Consider the following 20499-nt stretch of genomic DNA (forward strand, 5'->3'; position numbering starts at 1 on the left):
ATAAGAAGGTTACTAATTGTGCAAAATGAGGATGGAAGAGACCCAACCCAAACATCTCGTGCCCCTATTTCTTTTTGAAGGAAAAAAGGAAAGAGAAACAGAGAAGATAATCTGCAAACCTACACGACTAGAATCCTTTGGCAGATGATGATGAGTCAAATGGTGTTGACCACTTGTCACCAACGATTTATAGCTTGTATTTATGTTTATGATGGCTAGATTGGTTGTCTGCACCCAATCATTTGAACTGAATCACTAGGTGTAAAAAAACTATATATTATTTAAGCATCATGGACCAAAAAGTACCCAACAATATAAATACTATAATGATGAGTATGATAGAACCAACAAGGTTAAAAGTGTATGCATTAATACTCATTCCCCAATTGAAAATTGAATTCAGAAACATGATTCAACAATTTAAAAAACTAAGCTTGAAATGTAAGCAGATGAAAAACAGAGTAGCATAGAGAGATGAGTAAAACAACACGACTAAGCCTTAGTCCCAACGTGTTGGGCTTAGCTATATGAATTATTCGATTCCTATCATTTGCGTTCCTTATAAGATTATTCAAAGAGCTAGTATAAAGAAAAGATTTGAAGAAAAATATCATTTTGATACTTCCTTGTGATCCAGTTATGGGACCATCAAGTTTATTTGGTTTTCTCGTCTTCTTCTACCTTTAGAACCTATGGTGAATGAAGGCAAGGGTCCTTTAAAAATAGCCCTTGGATATCTTAGAAAACTTTGATGGAAATTAACACCATTGTTTGTTGTACATCAATAAATACCCATTACAAACAAGAACTTCTAAATGATCTTATCCAAAAACGCAGATAATTGAAAGTAATAACTGACACATAGCTTCCTATATACATTTGACTAGTATAACATGCTTTTATTAAAAACAAATGTTGCAAACACACACATGATACACTTAGAAAATCATAAAATGAAAAAAAACTAATCAAGCTTCCTCTTGTCTCTATGAGTGTATTGTTTGACACCTTGATGGCCCACTTGTATAACATAACACACTTCATTGTCAGAATAAGCATTAATATAGTAGAATGGATATGTCGATGAAACAGGGTAAACAAGGATAGCTCAATGATAATAAACACATGGCTGGATAACAAATATAACACTCAATTGTTTCATATCTAAACGAATGAATTAGTGGTCAAAATGGACCCTTGAAGTTGGCAATCAGTATCAGTTTATCCCAAATTGATTCTTAACTTGGCAATATTTCATAAATTAGCCCAATTTTGACAAAAATTTTAGTCATTGAAACTGATTCTACTTGGCTAATATGTCAAATATTGACTAAGTCGGCACTGACTTGATATAAAACAGCTCATGTCTGCCAACATCAGCAGATGAGAGCTACTATCCTCGCTCTGTTCTATCTCCCGGTTTTCATATATTTTTATAAAGATGCTATGAGCAAAGATTAGGCGTCTCAACATTAACCAATTCAGCATAATTGCATTTGAATTCATAACAGTCCTATCATGTAAAAAACAACTCGTCCTAGCAATTACCAATAAAATTATGAATAACAAGCTCACCTATGTAGAACCTGTGTGGTGTTTGCAAGCAATCTCATTGAAGAGGTTCTGACTTTACCATTCATTTCCTTGTCATGTAACTGTTTCAATCTAGCAAATATTAGAAAATAAAAGAAAAACTGCCAGTTGTGATCAAATAAAAACAGAGAAAACAAAGATTAAGCCAAACAGAAAAAAGTATAGAACTCTTTTAACCCTGTCCATCAATCCTCCAAATTGAGAATGTCCACAAGCATTGATGTGGACTTCACCATAATCAACCTGCCCTCCTTTCAAGTAATAAAACAACTTATTAAAGCTGGTTGGAAGCAACTAAAATGGCAGCAATATATCTTAGAAAGCAGTTTTTGGAAGGTCAATTTGATGAAATTAGTTGCTGCACAGGAAACTTAAACATGAAAGGTTGCAGACTGAGGTAAAAAGATTGGTGTTAAAGACAACAATATACTGCAATTTGTAAAACAGATTTCATGAGAGTACCATATTTAGTTGTTCTATTTGTGTCTTTAATTGACTCCCTTAATGCGATGTCACATAACAATCAATCACAGATGTCGTGACACCACAAGCTCAGCTAAGTACTTGTTTCGATAGGAAAATACATAGGGCACTGATGCGTACCGTCTAGTGTAGTGGTTTTCTAAGGACGACTAAATGTGTATTGCGGTGAATGTGCTATGAATATGGATGTGATCTTTTAAATGTTCTAACTCCACTAGACACTACGACTACTTAGGGGCAAGTGTACCCCGTCGTATCAAGTAATAATCCGGTTAAGACCGGGTATCGAATCCACGGGATTTATAATTACAAGTATTAGACGACTCGGTTTCGTATGTTATTTAAGCGGTGATTACTTTGGGGTAAAGTAAGACGCAACTACACACTATCCCTAACTATTGGCGACACAGATTTATGTAGCTAAAACCCTATGAAGTAGGATGAATAACGATAAGTTATAACCACGATAAATAACGACTCTAAATGTATACGGATAATAATTTACTCTTGTAAAGACGACTAAGTGTAGTAGGACCGACCCGTGAAGCACTTAGACTACGTGATTCCTAGTCAAGGCGTGTCTAATGCGGGGGAATTAGAAACTAGGGCCCGTAAGTTCCGTGGCTTGTCAATTCCTACGGTTTCTGATTTGTCACTTCCGGTAAGGCAACACCTATATAACTCCCTATGGATAGCCCGAATGGCGTCGGAAATCGCGTTCTCCAACACAATAATCAATTATCAATATCAAAACAAGTAGCAAACACTAACACGTAAAGGGAAATAGAGATTATAAATCATGAAATTATAAATATGGAATGTATATAAATGGAATACAACCAAGCCTAGTACATAGGAAGAGTACAAGCTAATTAGCACGTAAAAAGGGGAGAATCCGCCCTTGAAACTAGCTAACCGGACTCAAAGCCGTCTCCTAGGTCGTGGAGGTGGAACTCTCGAGCTTGGTGACGAATGGTGGAGCGGAACTTCGATGGAATGCCGGAGCAACCGAACAAGCTCTCGAGGTGGAGAGTTTAGCTACAAAAACTGAATCTATACTACAACAATAATCAAAACAAGTATAGTTTGCTCTCTAGTGTGTAAATTGGTGTCCCAAATGAAGTCCAAGAGCTTCCTATTTATAAACATCAAGCAAGGGCAATATTGTAACTTCACAAAGCACAAGTATGGAGCAACATTATTTGGTGCAGAAATCCCATGATACGCCCCGCGTGAGGTGGTCTACGCCCCGCATAAGTGCCCATTCCGTCAGAAATCTCCTGCATGTGGACCAATTCCATGTCTTGTTGTCTCAAGCACGCCCTGCGTAGCTAAAGTACGCCCCGCGTGTTTGAGTCTCTGAAGTTTTATTGCTTGAATTGGAGCTTTTTACGCCGTGCGTAGCCGAAGCACGCCCCGCGTAAATGAGTCTCTAAGTTTTTATCATTGAGGAATTGCCTGGCACGCCCCGCGTGTATGGTGATACGCCTCGCGTACAAAGAGTTGACTCAAGGAGACAGTGCAGTCTGACTTTCAGGATTAGGCCAATTATTTCCGACATGTGTCATATGCCCCGCGTAGGGTGGCATACGCCCTGCGTATGCTGAGTCAATTCCACATGGCGTCTGCGGATAAGGCAATAATTGCTGACACCATGTTTCACGCCCCGCGTAAAGGCTGATACGCCCCGCGTATTTGAGTAGATTTTTGCTCCTTGCTCGTACCTGAAATACAAATCTTGCGAGCCGAGTCAGCTTGACGTTTTTATTTCCTAAATTAATCAAAAACACGGAAAATTAACTGAAAGTATGAAATTTATTTTTATTTCTTTATTTTCTCAAAACGCTTTATTTTCGTAATTAAACTTATTTATTTTATCCAAAATCAACCCGTAAATCACGCTAAAAGATAGGGGTAAAATACCCTTATCAAACCTCCTCGGACTTTAAAGTTTTACTTGTCCTCAAGTAAAAGAAATCGAAAGACAATGGATTGAGAAAATTAAGAAACAAACCAAAGGTTGGTTTTGCCAAGTGCGTGATTTCAAAGTTATGGTTTTATGCAAAGGTTTCGGTAAGTACCTACGCAAACAATTGAGTACAAAACTTTGTTTGAAACCTCCATGATCAAGATTAATAGGCAATATTAACGGGGGTTGATTATCTTTTGAGAACCCGATAGTACCTCACCAAGGGATTTCGCTCTTACACTCAATTTTAGGTGGGTCGGTGTTTTAGCACTCTTCTTTGCACTTACTCGAGATCATGTTGAATTTGCATTTTCATCCAGGTTTTTCCTCCTAAAATATGGTTAGGCAATATTAAAAATGAACCCGGAGGGGGGTTGTAATGTGGGTGGCTTCTTTAGTGGTTAGTTTAAAGAAACTCGAGTTCAAAAATACCGTTTTGTGTTTGCACCGTGTTTTTGTTTATTTCGGCCTTGGCGATTTTTACAAAATATACTTCAAAATTGCTCGGGTGGAGCTTGAGAATGCCTTTTTATTTTTATCGTATCCTTTGTTTTGATAGAGGCACAAAAACAATATTTTGAAGGCTTATGGTGCTCGTTTGTTAAGGCCGTGACTTTTTTCGAGTGATTTAGGTGCAAATTGGTTTTGTCGGTATTCGAACAAGAGGAAAAAGGGTTAAATGTTAAATGGGTATTAACAAAAAAAGTTGGTTAATAGGCTCGAAGGGGTTTCCTAATGTTTGATGAAAACAAGAAAAATAAATTAAGAAAAATTAGCGTGGGTTCGGTTTATCATCTGTTGCCTTTTTACCAAAAATAAGTCTACTTAACCCGGTATTAGATGCAAATTCTATGAGTCGAGTCAAGTCAAAGCTCTCGAAAAATTGTGAAGGAATTAGCGTTCTCGTATGAACTCCTTTAAGCTCAAAAATACCTCACAAAGATTCGGGTTTAAATTGTGTACTATCAAGTCTTCGCTAAATTCTCAACTATCCCGTTTTTATTGCCTTTTCAAAATTCATTATGGAGATAACATTAGGGTTAAGACTCAATGCCTTAGTTTAGTACTACTTAAGCTTTGCACAAATTCCCTAATTTCAAAACCAAGACTAAAATTCCTTAATTAGATCATCCCCTTGTGTCGACGTCTTTTATTTTTGATGACAAATACCGGAACTTTAATTAATTTCCGAAGGAGGGATAGCGTGTCGGGAAGAATTTAAAAGAGTCAATAAAGTAGTTTAATTATTTTGTTGGTTATTTATTATTATTATTTTATTATTATTTTTGTATTTTTGTTTTTGTTAGTGCAAAACAAACTGAAAGTGCGGGGTTGCACGGCCCTCCGCGTTATTTAAAATGACGCCTGTTCCAAGGGCGTCGTAAAAAGAAGTTAAAACAAAAACAAAAATAAAGGTAAGGAAGGAAAAGAAGACCCTTAGTGGTCAGGGGCCCTACGCGAGGCGTGCCCAGGGGGGCGCCCCGCGTAGGGCGGCGTTTTTATCTCTTGTGGAGTCAGAGACTCAAATACGCGGGGCGCAGGGAGTGGGGCGCCCCGCATGTTTGAGTTTTTGGGCATTTCATGTACGAAAAATGATGATCACGCGAGGCGTAAATGTGAGTACGCCATGCGTGAATGTTATTTATGGTAAAAAAAACTTTGAAAAATAAACACAAAATATGAACGGAAACTATAAAAAGACATTACATAGATATTAAAACAGAAAGCAAAAGTACAAGAAAGCAAAACGTACTAAAACAAAACGAACGAAAATAAAACGAATAAAAATAAACACGAAAACACAAGATAAAGGAAAACATAAAAAGGGAAACTATGGTTGAGGCGGAGGAGGATTGCCGTGGAGGTTGAAGTAGGAGGCGAAGGAGTTGGTGAGGGCATCAAATCGAGCATCGAGATGAACCCGATCCTCCCGTTGTTGTGCTTCGATGGAGTCGAAGCGGGTGTTGAGGGTGGCGAATTGGGAGTCATAATGAACCCGGTCCCGGCGTTGGTTATCCTCCAAGATATCCAACCGAGAATAAAGAGCGTTGAAGTCGTGGAGGGGTGGAGGACTGAAATTGAGACCCATGCTTGAATCCGAGTCCCCTTCCGCATTGGAGTGAGCCGCCCCCAAAGTCTCGCCCGGGCCAGAAGTTGGACGCTTTAAGGATTTAAAGGCGTTTTTGTCCAACGGCCGAGGCACAAGGCACGAGAGGTGCTCAATGGCGTCAGAGCCGAGAGTGGAGAGGGCGAAGATGGTGACGAGGTGACCGAACCCGAGCTTGGCCCGTTTCCGGATGGGTGTGGCGTGGAGGTGAGCAGCCACGTGATAGGCAAGGTCATAGGTGCGCCCATTGGCACAATAGTAGAGGGCCAACAGTTCGTGCTTGTTGACCTTAGAGGACTCAGACTTCCTCGAGAAGTAAAATGAGATGAAACGGTGGAGAAGTTGGAGGATAGGGTCGCGGATGAGAGATGGGCGGAGGTTGGAGATATCATAGTCCTCGGACCCGATGATGGAGGTCCAAAACTCATAAGCGGCAACACCGTCGGGCCAATGGGATGTGCCCCCCTCCGCTTGGTAAGTGAAATGGTGTTGGAGCCATTGAGTGTCAATGGAGAAGGGGCGGTTGTGGAGGCGGAAGTTGAAGAGGGCGGCTTCGGGGATGTTGTTGGAGGTGAGGGTGGTGTAGAACTCAATGACCAATGAGTGGTATACGTGGTATTCTTTACTGTAGATGTCGTACCACCCGAGGGCACGGAGACGATCTTCGAAAGGCGTGCCGAGATCGTGTTGATCGAGCACACTACGTTGGATATAGGGTAGCTCCATGACGGTGGCGGCACAAAGGTCTTCGTACCGGGTGGCCTCCTCCTCGGTGAGGAGGTGAAAAGGAGCCCGGTATAGGCGAGTGAGGGGGGGTGTGCTTTCCCGCTCGGGTGGTGGTTGTGATTAGTTTTGGGTGCGGCCGGTACGGGCACGAGTGGCTCGTGGGGGATGCATATCGGCGGTGTTCTTTCTCCTAACCATGGTGGAATGTGAGATAGAAAGAGTAGAAGATGAGTGTTGTGAAGAGTTGGGGTAATGAGTGAGGAAGAAAAAAGGAGGAAAGGAAGGGTGTATATATAGGAGGGAAGTGGGGATCCAAGCAAAACTCGGATCCCCAAGAGGGATACGCGCGGCGTGCAGCGGCCACGCCACGCGTATCCCACCTCTTGAGCGTAAATTATGCAATAGGGGCACGATACGCGGGGCGTACATGGGGGTACGCCACGTGTAGTGCACCTCCTGCCCTTTTGGATGGGAGAAAAAGGCAGGGAAACGGGGCGTACAGGGGAGTACGCCGCGCGTAAAGACGAACTTGGAACAATCTTTTTCGGGTTTTTTTAGATGTATTTTGAATTTTTTTTTTTTTTTGGAGTTTTGATTTATGATGTTATTAATGAGGTGTTAATGTTTTTATGGTTTTTATATTTAATAAATGTTTTTGTGTGTTTTAATTTGGAAATTAAGAGGGTAGTTAATGCACAATTTATTATGGAGGGAGGTTAAGGGTTTGAATTTGAAAAGGTAGAAGTTGATTGGAGAGGAGAAGAGGTGGAGTGGAGAAGTGGGAAAGATTTTTGGGGAAGAGAAATGATGGGAAGTAATGAAGAAAAAGCTGCCATGGGGAGTTGTAATTCACAACTCCCCGAGGATACGCGCGGTGTACCCTAGGATACGCCCCGCGTGTTCCCCACGTGGCGTTTATTCAGGAGCTTCGAAAAAGATAAAGGGTACACGGGGCGTGGTTGGAGGGACGCCCCGCGTACCGTGTCTGTTTATTTAAGAATTAGGATTAAACACGCAGATATGCGGGACGTATAGGTGCGTACGCCCCACGTATCACAAAATTTTTGGATTAAAGAGGGATTTATTTTCTTTTGGTTTTATAAAAATAATAGAAACTAAGCTAAAAATAAAAATGAAAGTAAAAATTAAAACGCAAGCGAAAATAAAATGTAAAACAATAACTCAAAAAAAGAAAAATTAAAGAGAAGAAAAGAAAAGAACAAAAATTTATAATACATATAAACAAAAAGGTTCGAGTAATTCAAACCGATGCTACGTTTATAGTCGAAGTAGCTCGACTTTCTCACGCCGCGGCTTAGGGCAAGATGTCCGGGTTGGAACTTGACGGGTCCGAACTTCTATTGTTGAGGAGCGTTATCACCTGTCCGGATTCCCTATTCTTACCCCGCGGGTTCTGTTCGGTGTTCGTCGGGAGGGTTCCTCGTGGCCTTTCTTGTTGTTCACGGTTTAGGTGGGCTACTTGGCGGCTAAGATCCCTGTAAAACACTTCGCTATCGGAAAGACGGGTTAATATGTCCTTTAACAAAGACGTGACCGATTGGTCGTGTACATTGTTGGAAGGTGGAGCGTTCCGATTACCGGGCGCGGCTTGTGATTGCCCGAGCCCGTTTTCTCGAAATTCTTGCTCAAAGCCGGATGGGGGCCGCAACACATTATTATTATTGCCATATGACAAGTTCGGGTGTTGGTACCGAGGCCGCCAACCGTTGTTATTATTACTGTGGTGGTGATAGGAGTTCGGATTAGGATTATACCTTGGATTTCCTCCTACGTAACTTACACTCTCGATGTCGCCGGCGAAAGGGCTACCGGCTTGGCAGTTGAGTCCGTCGTGGTCTCCACCACACTGATTGCACATCAGGACCTGTGCACTTTTGTTGAGGCTTAGCTGGGCGATTAATGAGTCAAGTTTCTTATGCATCTCTGCCATGGAGCTTTTCGGAGCCTCTTTCTCCACAGCAAACATTTGGTGTCGCGACGGGCCGGCAAGCCGATCCTCTTACCATTGCACGCTTTTCCTCGCGAGCTAATGAATGAGCTCGTAGGCCTCACTAGCTGACTTCCGAAATAGATCCCCACCTGCAGCGGAATCAACAGTCGCACGGTTAGTGGGGGTTAACCCGTGGTAAAAAGTGCTTACCAAGTCGTGCTTCGAGATGTCATGGTGGGGGCAGTTTTGGAGCAACTTCCGGAACCTAGCCCAAGCTGCATGAAGGGCCTCGCATTCCAATTGCCTGAAGGACGTGATATCGGTCCGTAACTTGACTGTTTTGGATGGCGGAAAATAGTAGGAAAGGAACTCCTTTTCGAGCTCCTCCCATGACGTGATGGATCCCGCCTCCAATGAGTGTAGCCATTCCAACGCCTGTCCTGTCAATGAAAAAGGAAATAATTTTAGTCTCACAGCCTCAACGGGAACACCATTTTGCCGAGAGGTATCGGCACACATAAGAAATTTATCCAAATGTTCGTTGGGGTTCTCATAGAGTTCCCCTCCGAATTGACCACATTGTTGTATCAGTTGGATCATACCGGTCTTGATCTCGTATGTGTTGGCCGGGATCGTGGGAGCGACAATGCCATTACGATTCTGGGGGCGATGCGGAGCAAGGATCTCCATCATCAAACGCGTATCATTGCCCCCGCGGATGTTGTTCACGTGCGGCCTTTGGTTTCCGTCGGGTTGGTTGACCTCGGCGTTGGGGTTTGCCATTCTTTCTCTACGTAACCTACAAAGAGTACATTCAATTTCGAGATCAATAGGTACGAGAGAATCACTTTTAGATCGGGTGTGCATAAAGTAAAACAAGTATAAAAGAATTATCAACAAGAAAGAATAATGTTAGTAAAAGTATATATAAACAATTTATACAAAAAGAATGCTTAAACTAACAATGAAACGTTTTTGTCTAATATTGTAGGAGATTATAAATCCCCGGCAACGGCGCCAAAAACTTGATGCGTACCGTCTAGTGTAGTGGTTTTCTAAGGACGACTAAATGTGTATTGCGGTGAATGTGCTATGAATATGGATGTGATCTTTTAAATGTTCTAACTCCACTAGACACTACGACTACTTAGGGGCAAGTGTACCCCGTCGTATCAAGTAATAATCCGGTTAAGACCGGGTATCGAATCCACGGGATTTATAATTACAAGTATTAGACGATTCGGTTTCGTATGTTATTTAAGCGGTGATTACTTTGGGGTAAAGTAAGACGCAACTACACACTATCCCTAACTATTGGCGACACAGATTTATGTAGCTAAAACCCTATGAAGTAGGATGAATAACGATAAGTTATAACCACGATAAATAACGACTCTAAATGTATACGGATAATAATTTACTCTTGTAAAGACGACTAAGTGTAGTAGGACCGACCCGTGAAGCACTTAGACTACGTGATTCCTAGTCAAGGCGTGTCTAATGCGGGGGAATTAGAAACTAGGGCCCGTAAGTTCCGTGGCTTGTCAATTCCTACGGTTTCCGGTTTGTCACTTCTGGTAAGGCAACACCTATATAACTCCCTAAGGATAGCCCGAATGGCGTCGGAAATCGCGTTCTCCTACACAATAATCAATTATCAATATCAAAACAAGTAGCAAACACTAACACGTAAAGGGAAATAGAGATTATAAATCATGAAATTATAAATATGGAATGTATATAAACGGAATACAACCAAGCCTAGTACATAGGAAGAGTACAAGCTAATTAGCACGTAAAAAGGGGAGAATTCGCCCTTGAAACTAGCTAACCGGACTCAAAGCCGTCTCCTAGGTCATGGAGGTGGAACTCTCGAGCTTGGTGACGAATGGTGGAGCGGAACTTCAATGGAATGCCGGAGCAACCGAACAAGCTCTTGAGGTGGAGAGTTTAGCTACAAAAAATGAATCTATACTACAACAATAATCAAAACAAGTATAGTTTGCTCTCTAGTGTGTAAATTGGTGTCCCAAATAAAGTCCAAGAGCTTCCTATTTATAAACATCAAGCAAGGGCAATATTGTAACTTCACAAAGCACAAGTATGGAGCAACATTATTTGGTGCAGAAATCCTATGATACGCCCCGCGTGAGGTGGTCTACGCCCCGCGTAAGTGCCCATTCCGTCAGAAATCTCCTGCATGTGGACCAATTCCATGTCTTGTTGTCTCAAGCACGCCCTGCGTAGCTAAAGTATGCCCCGCATGTTTGAGTCTCTGAAGTTTTATTGCTTGAATTGGAGCTTTTTACGCCGTGCGTAGCCGAAGCACGCCCTGCGTAAATGAGTCTCTGAGTTTTTATCATTGAGGAATTGCCTGTCACGCCCCGCGTGTATGGTGATACGCCTCGTGTACAAAGAGTTGACTCAAGGAGACAGTGCAGTCTGACTTTCAGGATTAGGCCAATTATTTCCGACATGTGTCATACGCTCCGCGTAGGGTGGCATACGCCCTGCGTATGCTGAGTCAATTCCACATGGCGTCTGCGGATAAGGCAATAATTGCTGACACCATGTTTCACGCCCCGCGTAAAGGCTGATACGCCCCACGTATTTGAGTAGATTTTTGCTCCTTGCTCGTACCTGAAATACAAATCTTGCGAGCCGAGTTAGCTTGACGTTTTTATTTCCTAAATTAATCAAAAACACAGAAAATTAACTGAAAGTATGAAATTTATTTTTATTTCTTTATTTTATCAAAACGCTTTATTTTTGTAATTAAACTTATTTATTTTATCCAAAATCAACCTGTAAACCACGCTAAAAGATAGGGGTAAAATACCCCTATCAGGCATATTCTGCACAGAGCACATAGATGCTATTATTGAATACGAATCCAGTTGTGTGGCTTTCGCATTCATTTTTATGTGTTGTAATACTTCCTACTAACCCTCTTAGTATAACCCATATTCTGCACCCCTACAAGTACAAATTATATATTTTAGAATTCACTTTTATATACGAAAAGATAAACGAGTTTTATGTAAAAATCCACATAGAAGGAAGATTTTGGGAGAAATTTTATAATACTCGACAACATTATACCCGAGCAATCAATGGATACTACTGGCATATATTTATTTAACCAATCATCTTCCATGAAATGAGTATTAAATTAATTCAGTTTTAGGATTTAATTGTTGACTTGGGTAGAATAGAAATATTGTATAGAATTAGGGTCTATTTTGTAATTATGTAATTAATAAGCCTATAAAGCTTATTCTCTTCTCTGTAATCGAATCAATTTTTGATTCTCCAAACTCTTCACCTTTCCCTTCTCTGCTCTTCATCTTCTTTTCTCTGTAATGCTCTTAAATCTTCATCAATGAAATTCTTCCTTGATTTTCTGATTTCTTTGCTTCTCTAATTTTGATATGGTATCAAAGAAATAGCTTCCGCGATATAATCAATTGATCTGTATCATTCTAGTTTTTTTCTTGGATTTCATTGGATCTTGAGATTCATTTTTCATATTTCTTATTCTCGATCTTCTGGTTAGATCGTAATATTAGATCAATTTTTCTGATCTATTTGTTGATTTTATAGATCTTCCTGTTAGATCTTTCTATTGTTCACTTCTTTTGATCTACGATTTAGGTCAAAATCTCTTTTCCTGGTTCATCTTATTTGATTAATTTCAAGATGGCTAACAATAACACAAATAATACCACAATTCTTGATCAATCGTCGAATCCTACCAGCGTCTACTATATACATCCCAGTGAAAATACTAATCAGTCTTTGGTTTCACTCAAGTTAACTGGTAACAAGGATTACCATTCCTGGGCACGAGCTTTTAAACGATCTTTAATGGCCAAGAACAAGATGAAGTTTGTGGATGGATCTCTGAAGCAAGATGATGTTGAAGAAGCAAATAGATTGGCATGGAATCGATGCAACCAACTCGTCTTATCTTGGTTGAATCAATCTGTATCTGCGTCAATTTCACAAAGCATCACATGGTTTGAGAATGCTTATCAGGTTTCGCAAAACTTACAAAATCGTTTTTCGCAATCAGATTATTTGCGTATTGCTGAATTGCATGATGAACTTGCATCTTTAAGTCAAGGGGATCTATCTGTTACTGATTATTTCACCAAATTGCAAGTTATATGGGAGGATTTAGTCAATTTTAGACCTATCTTGAATTGTGATTGTGTTCCAACTGGTGCTACAACATGTACTGCTATCAAGAATGTGAGAACTCAGCAGGGGCAAGATCATCTTATCAAATTTCTTAGGGGATTGAATAGCAATTTTAGTATGATTAAAACTCAAGTGCTTATGATGGAACCATTGCCTAGTATAGAGAAAACCTTCAATCTGGTCATTCAACATGAAAGACAAGTTTATGAAGGTATTGATTTTAGTCTGTTGGGTTCTCTAGGCGTTACAAATGCAAATGCAGGAAATCAGTCTTTGGATAGTGTTAATTTTGCACAAGGAAATAACTCTGGTTTTAAGAAGGGGGCTATTAAAAAGTGTAGCTACTGTGGTAAGGATTGGCACACTGTGGACCAGTGCTATAAGAAGCATGGCTTTCCACCGAATTTTAAAGGAAAAAAGAAGTTTGTGGCAAATACTGTTGCTGAAGAGGATGATTCTGAAGTAGGATTGCAGGACATTGTTTCCATTCCATCTGAGAAGTTAGGAACTCTTATGAATATGTTGCATCTTTTTGAGACTGGACAGATGCAAGCCAAGTCTGCAAATTCTCATGCCACAACTACTGCTCACATGCTGCCACAGCCTAGTGTTAATGCTTTTTCAGCAGCTCCGATGGTACAGGGAAATAACAAAACTGATGGGCCAACTATACAGACAGATTTTGGTAATGCAAACTACACAGGTATTCCTAAATTCCCTTACAATTCTTATGTTAATATTGCCAAACATGATGCCATGACATGGATTGTTGATTCGGGAGCAACAGATCATGTTACAACTGATATTGGTTTATTGTTTAATGTTAAACATGTCTCTGGTATTAAAGTGTCTTTGCCTAATGGTAATTCTGTGTTAGTTCATAAAATAGGATCAGTTCAATTGAATGATCAAATCTGTTTGCATCATGTTCTGTTCATACCTGAGTTTCATTTCAACCTTATCTCAGTCAGTAAATTGTTACAGGACAAGAGTTGTGTGGTATCGTTTACCCATGATAATTGTCATTTTCAGGACATTATGACATTGAAGAAGATTGGTATAGCTGATATGGCAGATGGCTTATATGTCTTCACTCAGAAGCATAAAGTTGATTCTCTGCATAGTTCTTTAAATACTGTAAAGAGTGATAATAAACTTAGCAATTTCCCTTTATGGCATTATAGGTTAGGACATCTTGCACATTCTAGGTTGAAATTCTTGTCAACATACTTAGATAATTTTGAAGCGTGTGATACTCTAGCTTGTACAATTTGTCCCCTTGCTAAGCAAAAGAGGTTACCCTTTCCTATTAGTGAAACTGTAACAGAAAGTTGTTTTGATCTTATACATGTTGATGTCTGGGGACCTATTAAAAATGTTTCAATTGCTGGTTATAAATATTTTCTCACTATAGTGGATGACTACAGTAGATATACTTGGGTGTACATGCTTAAGAATAAATCAGAAGCTTCTAATGCAATTAAAAGCTTTTGCAATTATGTTTTTAATCATTTTAGCTGTTGTATTAAAACTTTGAGGTCTGATAATGCTTATGAACTCCATTTGCATGATTTTTATCAAGAAAAGGGCATAGTTCATCAAACTAGTTGCCCTTATACCCCACAACAAAACAGTATAGTTGAGAGAAAACATCAACACATTTTAAATGTTGCACGAAGTTTAAGATTACAAGCTGGCATTCCTTTACATTTCTGGTCTGATTGTATTGTGCATGCAGTTCATCTTATTAATATTACTCCAACACCTCTATTAGACAATATTTCACCATATTTTGCATTATATCATCAGCAACCTACATATAATGACTTAAGAGTCTTTGGGTGTCTTAGTTTCATGACCATTCTTAGTCCTAAATTTACTAAATTTGATGCCAAAGCTTTTCCTTGTATATTCTTAGGTTTCCCTTTGAATACAAAAGAATATAGATTATATGATTTGGTTGATAAAAAGTATGTTATTTCTAGGGAAGTTTCATTTTATGAAACCTCTTTTCCATATCTTGATAAGAAGCAAAATTCTTAATCTGCCATTGTTCCCAATATTGATTTTCAAGCACAATTGCTTTATCCTAACATATCAAGGCATGTTAACAGTCCTGCTTCTACTCTAAATAACTCTAATGATACTCAAACACTTGGTTTGCATGCTACCGGTGATGATGATTTTGTTGTTGATATGCCTCATAATGTTGTGCCTTGTGATATTTTGGATAATGTTGAGCAGCAAGTTGTTGATGATGTTTGTCCTATTCAAGGAACTAGAAAGTCTGATAGAGTTAGAAAAGCACCTGAATATCTTAAAGAGTTTCATTGTAATAATGTTCAGTCTAAGCTAATTACCAAGCAGTCTAAGGTTAGATATACATTATCTTCTGTTCTTTCTTATAGTCATTTGTCTAATTCTCATAGAGCTTTTGCAATGAATATTGTTGTGACCACTGAACCTAAGACTTACGCTGAAGCAATTCAACATCAGTGTTGGCGAGATGCCATGGATGCTGAATTGAAAGCTTTACAGCAAACTAATACTTGGCAATTGACTGAGTTGCCACCTGGAAAACCAACTGTAGGATGTAAATGGTTGTTTAAAATTAAATATAAGGCAGATGGGACTATAGAGAGGTATAAGGCCCGTTTAGTTGCGAAAGGATACACACAAACAGAGGGCATTGACTACTTAGATACTTTCTCCCCTGTTGTGAAAATGACCACTGTCAGATTAATTTTAGCATTAGCTAGACAATTGGGGGTTGTTTCAGTTAGATGTCAATAATGCATTCCTGCATGGGGACTTAAAAGAAGAAGTCTATATGCAGTTGCCTTTGGGCATTGAGAAAACTGGACCAAATTTAGTTTGTAAACTTACTAAGTCCCTTTATGGCTTGAAACAAGCGAGTACACAATGGGCATCCAAACTGTCTGATACTTATAGCTCATCAATATCAAAAGTGTCCTTTTGATCATTCATTATACATAAAAAGGCAGCAGAATAAAATTACTTTGTTACTTGTTTATGTTGATGACATCATTATGACATGTAATGATACTAAAGAGATAGATTATATTAAGACTGTTTTGGACAACAAATTTAAGATTAAAGACCTAGGCAATCTTAAATTTTTCTTAGGCTTAGAAATTGCTAGGAATATGGAGGGATTATACATCTGTCAACGCAAATATGTGCTGGATTTACTTTCTGAAACAGGATTCCTAGCATGCAAGCCAGCAGATACACCAATGGATTCTACTCTCAAATTGTCCAAGAAAAATGGAACTCCCTTGGAAGATAAACAACAATACAGGAGGTTAATTGGCAAGCTAATATATTTAGCTAACACACGACCAGACATATCCTTTTGTGTCAGTTCTCTTAGTCAATTCCTTGATTGTCCTACAGACATCCACTTGCAAGCAGCACATAGGATCTTGAGATACCTCAAGAAAACACCAGCTCAAGGTCTCTTCTACCCCAGTAAAGGCAGCATTCACTTGAAGGCATTCAGTGATTCTGATTGGGCAAGCTGTGTCGACACTAGGAGATCAGTTACTGCTTTTGCTGTATTTTGTGGAGATTCTCTTGTCTCTTGGAAAAGTAAAAAGCAGCCAACTGTGGCCAGAAGCTCTAGTGAAGCAGAATATAGAGCATTAGCACTCACAATATGTGAACTACAATGGTTTCTCTATATGCTTGATTATCTTGGGGTCCAACATCAGCAAGCAGCCACAATATATTGCGACAACCTCTCAGCCATCTACATTGCCAATAATCCAACATTTCATGAACGCACCAAGCACATAGAGCTTGATTGCCACTTCATTAGGGAGAAGTTACAAGCTCAGGTAATCCACCTTCTACATGTTTCAACTTCAACTCAACTTGCTGACCTCATGACAAAACCTCTTGGAAGGCCTCAATTTGAAGATCTTGTAAACAAGCTAGGACTGAAATCAATATACAGTCCAGCTTGAGGGGGGATATTAAATTAATTCAGTTTTAGGATTTAATTGTTGACTTGGGTAGAATAGAAATATTGTATAGAATTAGGGTCTATTTTGTAATTATGTAATTAGTAAGCCTATAAAGCTTATTCTCTTCTCTGTAATCGAATCAATTTTTGATTCTCCAAACTCTTCACCTTTCCCTTCTCTGCTCTTCATCTTCTTTTCTCTGTAATGCTCTTAAATCTTCATCAATGAAATTCTTCCTTGATTTTCTGATTTCTTTGCTTCTCTAATTTTGATAATGAGATGCATCACTTTTTTTTATTGGCCATGGATTTTACTCTACAAGTATGATAGAAGTTCCTAGGATTATTGTTACCTGGTAAACGGATTGGGCCTTGCCGAAAATAAAATCAATGGATCCTTCAATATAACAATGCTTGAAAAAGTGGAGGTTTTTTTTCATCACACAAGGTATCTTGTACACCTTGAAATCCATGTTTATAGAATTTTGTTTTATCCCATTTGAGTCTTTGCTGCTACTGCTTGTTTCAAACTTGTTTTTTCTCCTCTCCAACTCATTGTGCCTTTGGGCATTCCAAAGTTATATGAGTTCTAATTTTGTACAAAAAAAATTAAACAATAAAAAGTAAGAAGATAGGATCTTGCAAAATTCATAAAGTAAATAATGCATATTCTGAGTTTGATTTGGACCTTAAACGTTATACTTTTGAGTAATATGATATCTGCCTATTAAGTGAAGGTAGCACCGGCCGATGGAGTAGAGCATGGACCTGCCCACGCGGCTTCACTCTCACTTTCGACATGCGTGTGTAAAGCATATTCCCTTTTTGAGCATGATTGGACTTAGGCTACTAAAGCTTGAACCTGCTCTTAGAGGAAAGTCAATAATAAGCAAGATTGCCTCATTTCTTCTCTCTTATCTTTTATTACGCTATTCTTATCTCTTATATAGCTATTTCTTCTTTACTATGCTATAGTCTATAGTACTGTATAATCATAAGATATTGCATCTGCATTTTATAAATGCCATTTTGATTTGTTACTGCTATTTCCTGGTATGAATTGATTTTGCTTATTTAGATATCAAAGGATCAGGACAATCTACAACTTCATAGGGTTTCTCTTTGCAGAAAAATACAGAATAGACATACAATCCTTAAACAAAAGAAAAACAGGAAAAATTTAACAAAAGGAAATCAAGGCATACAGTTGAGAAGGCAAGAGAGGGAGAGTTACTAGGAAAAACCTAAAATTTGCGAAAGAGACCCAAAACAACACAAAATTTCTAAAATATCAATTTTTCCGCCTCCTACTCGAAAGCAACTTTCAATTGCAAGAATTATCAATGGGGGCTTGGATGGTAAGGTTTAGAAAGATAGATATGAAATAGTTACAGTTGAGGAATCAACATATGAAATCGTTACAGTTGAGTAAGATACATATGAAATAGTAAGGTCTACAGAAAAGAAATGGCATATCTGAGTGGTGAATATTTAAGAGAGCAACAACAAGGGAATCAATCGAGTTAAAAGAACTTTATACCAAGACATAACTCCCAGGGCGAATGGCAGGGGTGGGGGATTGAAAATCTCGGTTGGCACAAAAGCAGCAGATTCTCTTGCTGCGCTCAGCTAAAGAACCACACATTCTTCTTCCAGGCATGTCTTGTGCGAACAGAACCACCTAGAAAGAGCATCCTGCTTCTGCAAGAAAAGTTTGTTTACACAGAATCGTTCCCGTGAAAGTCAAAATTGAGGAGCGGTGGTCGGTGAATCAATTATCAAAGAGCAAGCAGCCGCTAGGTTTGCAAGCATCCAAACTCAGTCGAGGACAAAAAAAACAGGAACGATGCAAATTTTCAGAAGTTGAGAGGGTTTTGGGAATAAGGATGGGAGGGTTTTCTGGTCTAAATTTTGGGGGAAATGAAAATTTTGGGAGGGAATCAATTTGCTTCTTCCGCGCTAAAACAAAAATTTATTAATGAGCGTTTCTTTTTTTTCATATTAAAATTAATGATTTAATAAGCATCGACAGTGGAATAATTTCAGCGTTATATGAATAATAATAATAAAGAAGAAAATATAAATTTAAGAGAATAAATAATAAAATATTTTATATATTAAGCATAGAAATGTTAGTGTGTATATATATATTGTATAAAATTTTCATTGTAAATATACTAATTAAACTTAAAAAATTAAAAAGATAAGTTTTTATTAGTATAACTGAGGGCAATTTTGTACTTTAATATCGAAAAATGTATGAAGGTATTAAGGAGTTGATAAAAAAAATTTAAAGACCTTAAAATATATGTATTGACTAATTAGTATAATAGATTAAAGGTCGGTACACAAAACAATGGGAAAGACGCGTGAGAGAGAGCGAGGAGAAGACCGAGGGCGAGTAAGAGATCGTTCGCAGGAGAGGATGGCTGGTGGCCTGAGCGGCCGGTTTTGAGCGGTGGAGGCGGATCGGAAGGAGGGGAGGCCGGATGTGGTGGTTTTACCGAAAAGGGTGGGAGGATGCCGTGATAGGGATGACGGGATTCCGGATGAGATGCAGCTAGAGATAAGTAGGGGAGAGTCTAGGGCTGGGAATTCCGATGATCCGCGTGAGGCGGAGGCTTCCGGTCTGGTTGGCTCGATGGGTATTGATGATGTTTCTGAGGGGCTTGGCCGGTATGGGTGCGTGAATCCTGAGGCAATTAGGGAAATTAGTGAGGCGGTAGGTGGTTTTGGCCCTGCGGCTGGCGCCTCTGCCGTTGGCTGTTCAGCGGCGGCCCGTGCTGTTAGAGCAGCTTCTAACCTTGGGGAGGCGCTGGCTGTCAAGGAGGTTGGTAATTTTGCAGGTCCTGCTTTGGGAGTAAAGGATTGTCAAGCAGATGATGTTGTGATGCATTCTGAGTCCAACTCCATTTCAGAAGTGGCTCCTAAGGTTTTCAAGAATGCAAAAATTATAAAATCTTACGGAGGAGTGGGTAAAACCTCTTGGAGAGATACTGTATTGGGGGTGGTTGAGGAGGATCCTGTGTTAGATGATGAGATTATTGAGGATGATTGTGAGGAGGACTTTTCTGACTCTGATAAAGAGGATGGAGAGCAGGACGACCCGCTATGTCCTGTGATCAGGATATCTTCTGCGGATAAATGTAACCTCAGGTCTAAATGGAAACTTACTTTAATTGTGACTGTGCTGGGCAAAAGAATTAGTTTCAATTATTTTTCTCAAAGGATCCAGGCTCAATGGGCAAAGAAAGGAAAAGTTACCATTACTGATTTAGAGAATGACTATTATGTTATTAAGTTTACTAGGAGAGAGGACTTTAATGCGGTTATCACCATATATCATTTCTAATCATGTTCTGGCTTTAAGGCCATGGGTCCCTAATTTTAATCCTCATGATTGTTCTGTTAATAGAATTCTTACTTGGGTAAGATTTCCAGGGTTACCTATTGAATACTATAATGAAAACTTTCTTAAT

The 20499-nt window shown here is 39.3% G+C and overlaps 1 long non-coding RNA gene across 2 annotated transcripts; it reads right to left on the minus strand.

Annotated features, from left to right (window-relative positions):
• Positions 1 to 1635: 1635 nt before the first annotated feature.
• Positions 1636 to 18973, minus strand: LOC136200628 (uncharacterized). Of its 2 annotated transcripts, none has more exons than XR_010673418.1 (3): positions 18561 to 18973; positions 17374 to 17609; positions 1636 to 1844 (listed from the first exon to the last, which is right to left on the minus strand). It is a non-coding gene; the product is annotated as an uncharacterized lncRNA (long non-coding RNA). The 2 variants fall into 2 exon arrangements; XR_010673419.1 differs by lacking the exon at positions 1636 to 1844 and adding an exon at positions 11677 to 11805.
• Positions 18974 to 20499: the final 1526 nt, after the last annotated feature.

The sequence above is a fragment of the Euphorbia lathyris genome, chromosome 7 (assembly GCF_963576675.1).
Source record: "Euphorbia lathyris chromosome 7, ddEupLath1.1, whole genome shotgun sequence".
Classification (NCBI taxonomy): Eukaryota; Viridiplantae; Streptophyta; class Magnoliopsida; order Malpighiales; family Euphorbiaceae; genus Euphorbia; species Euphorbia lathyris.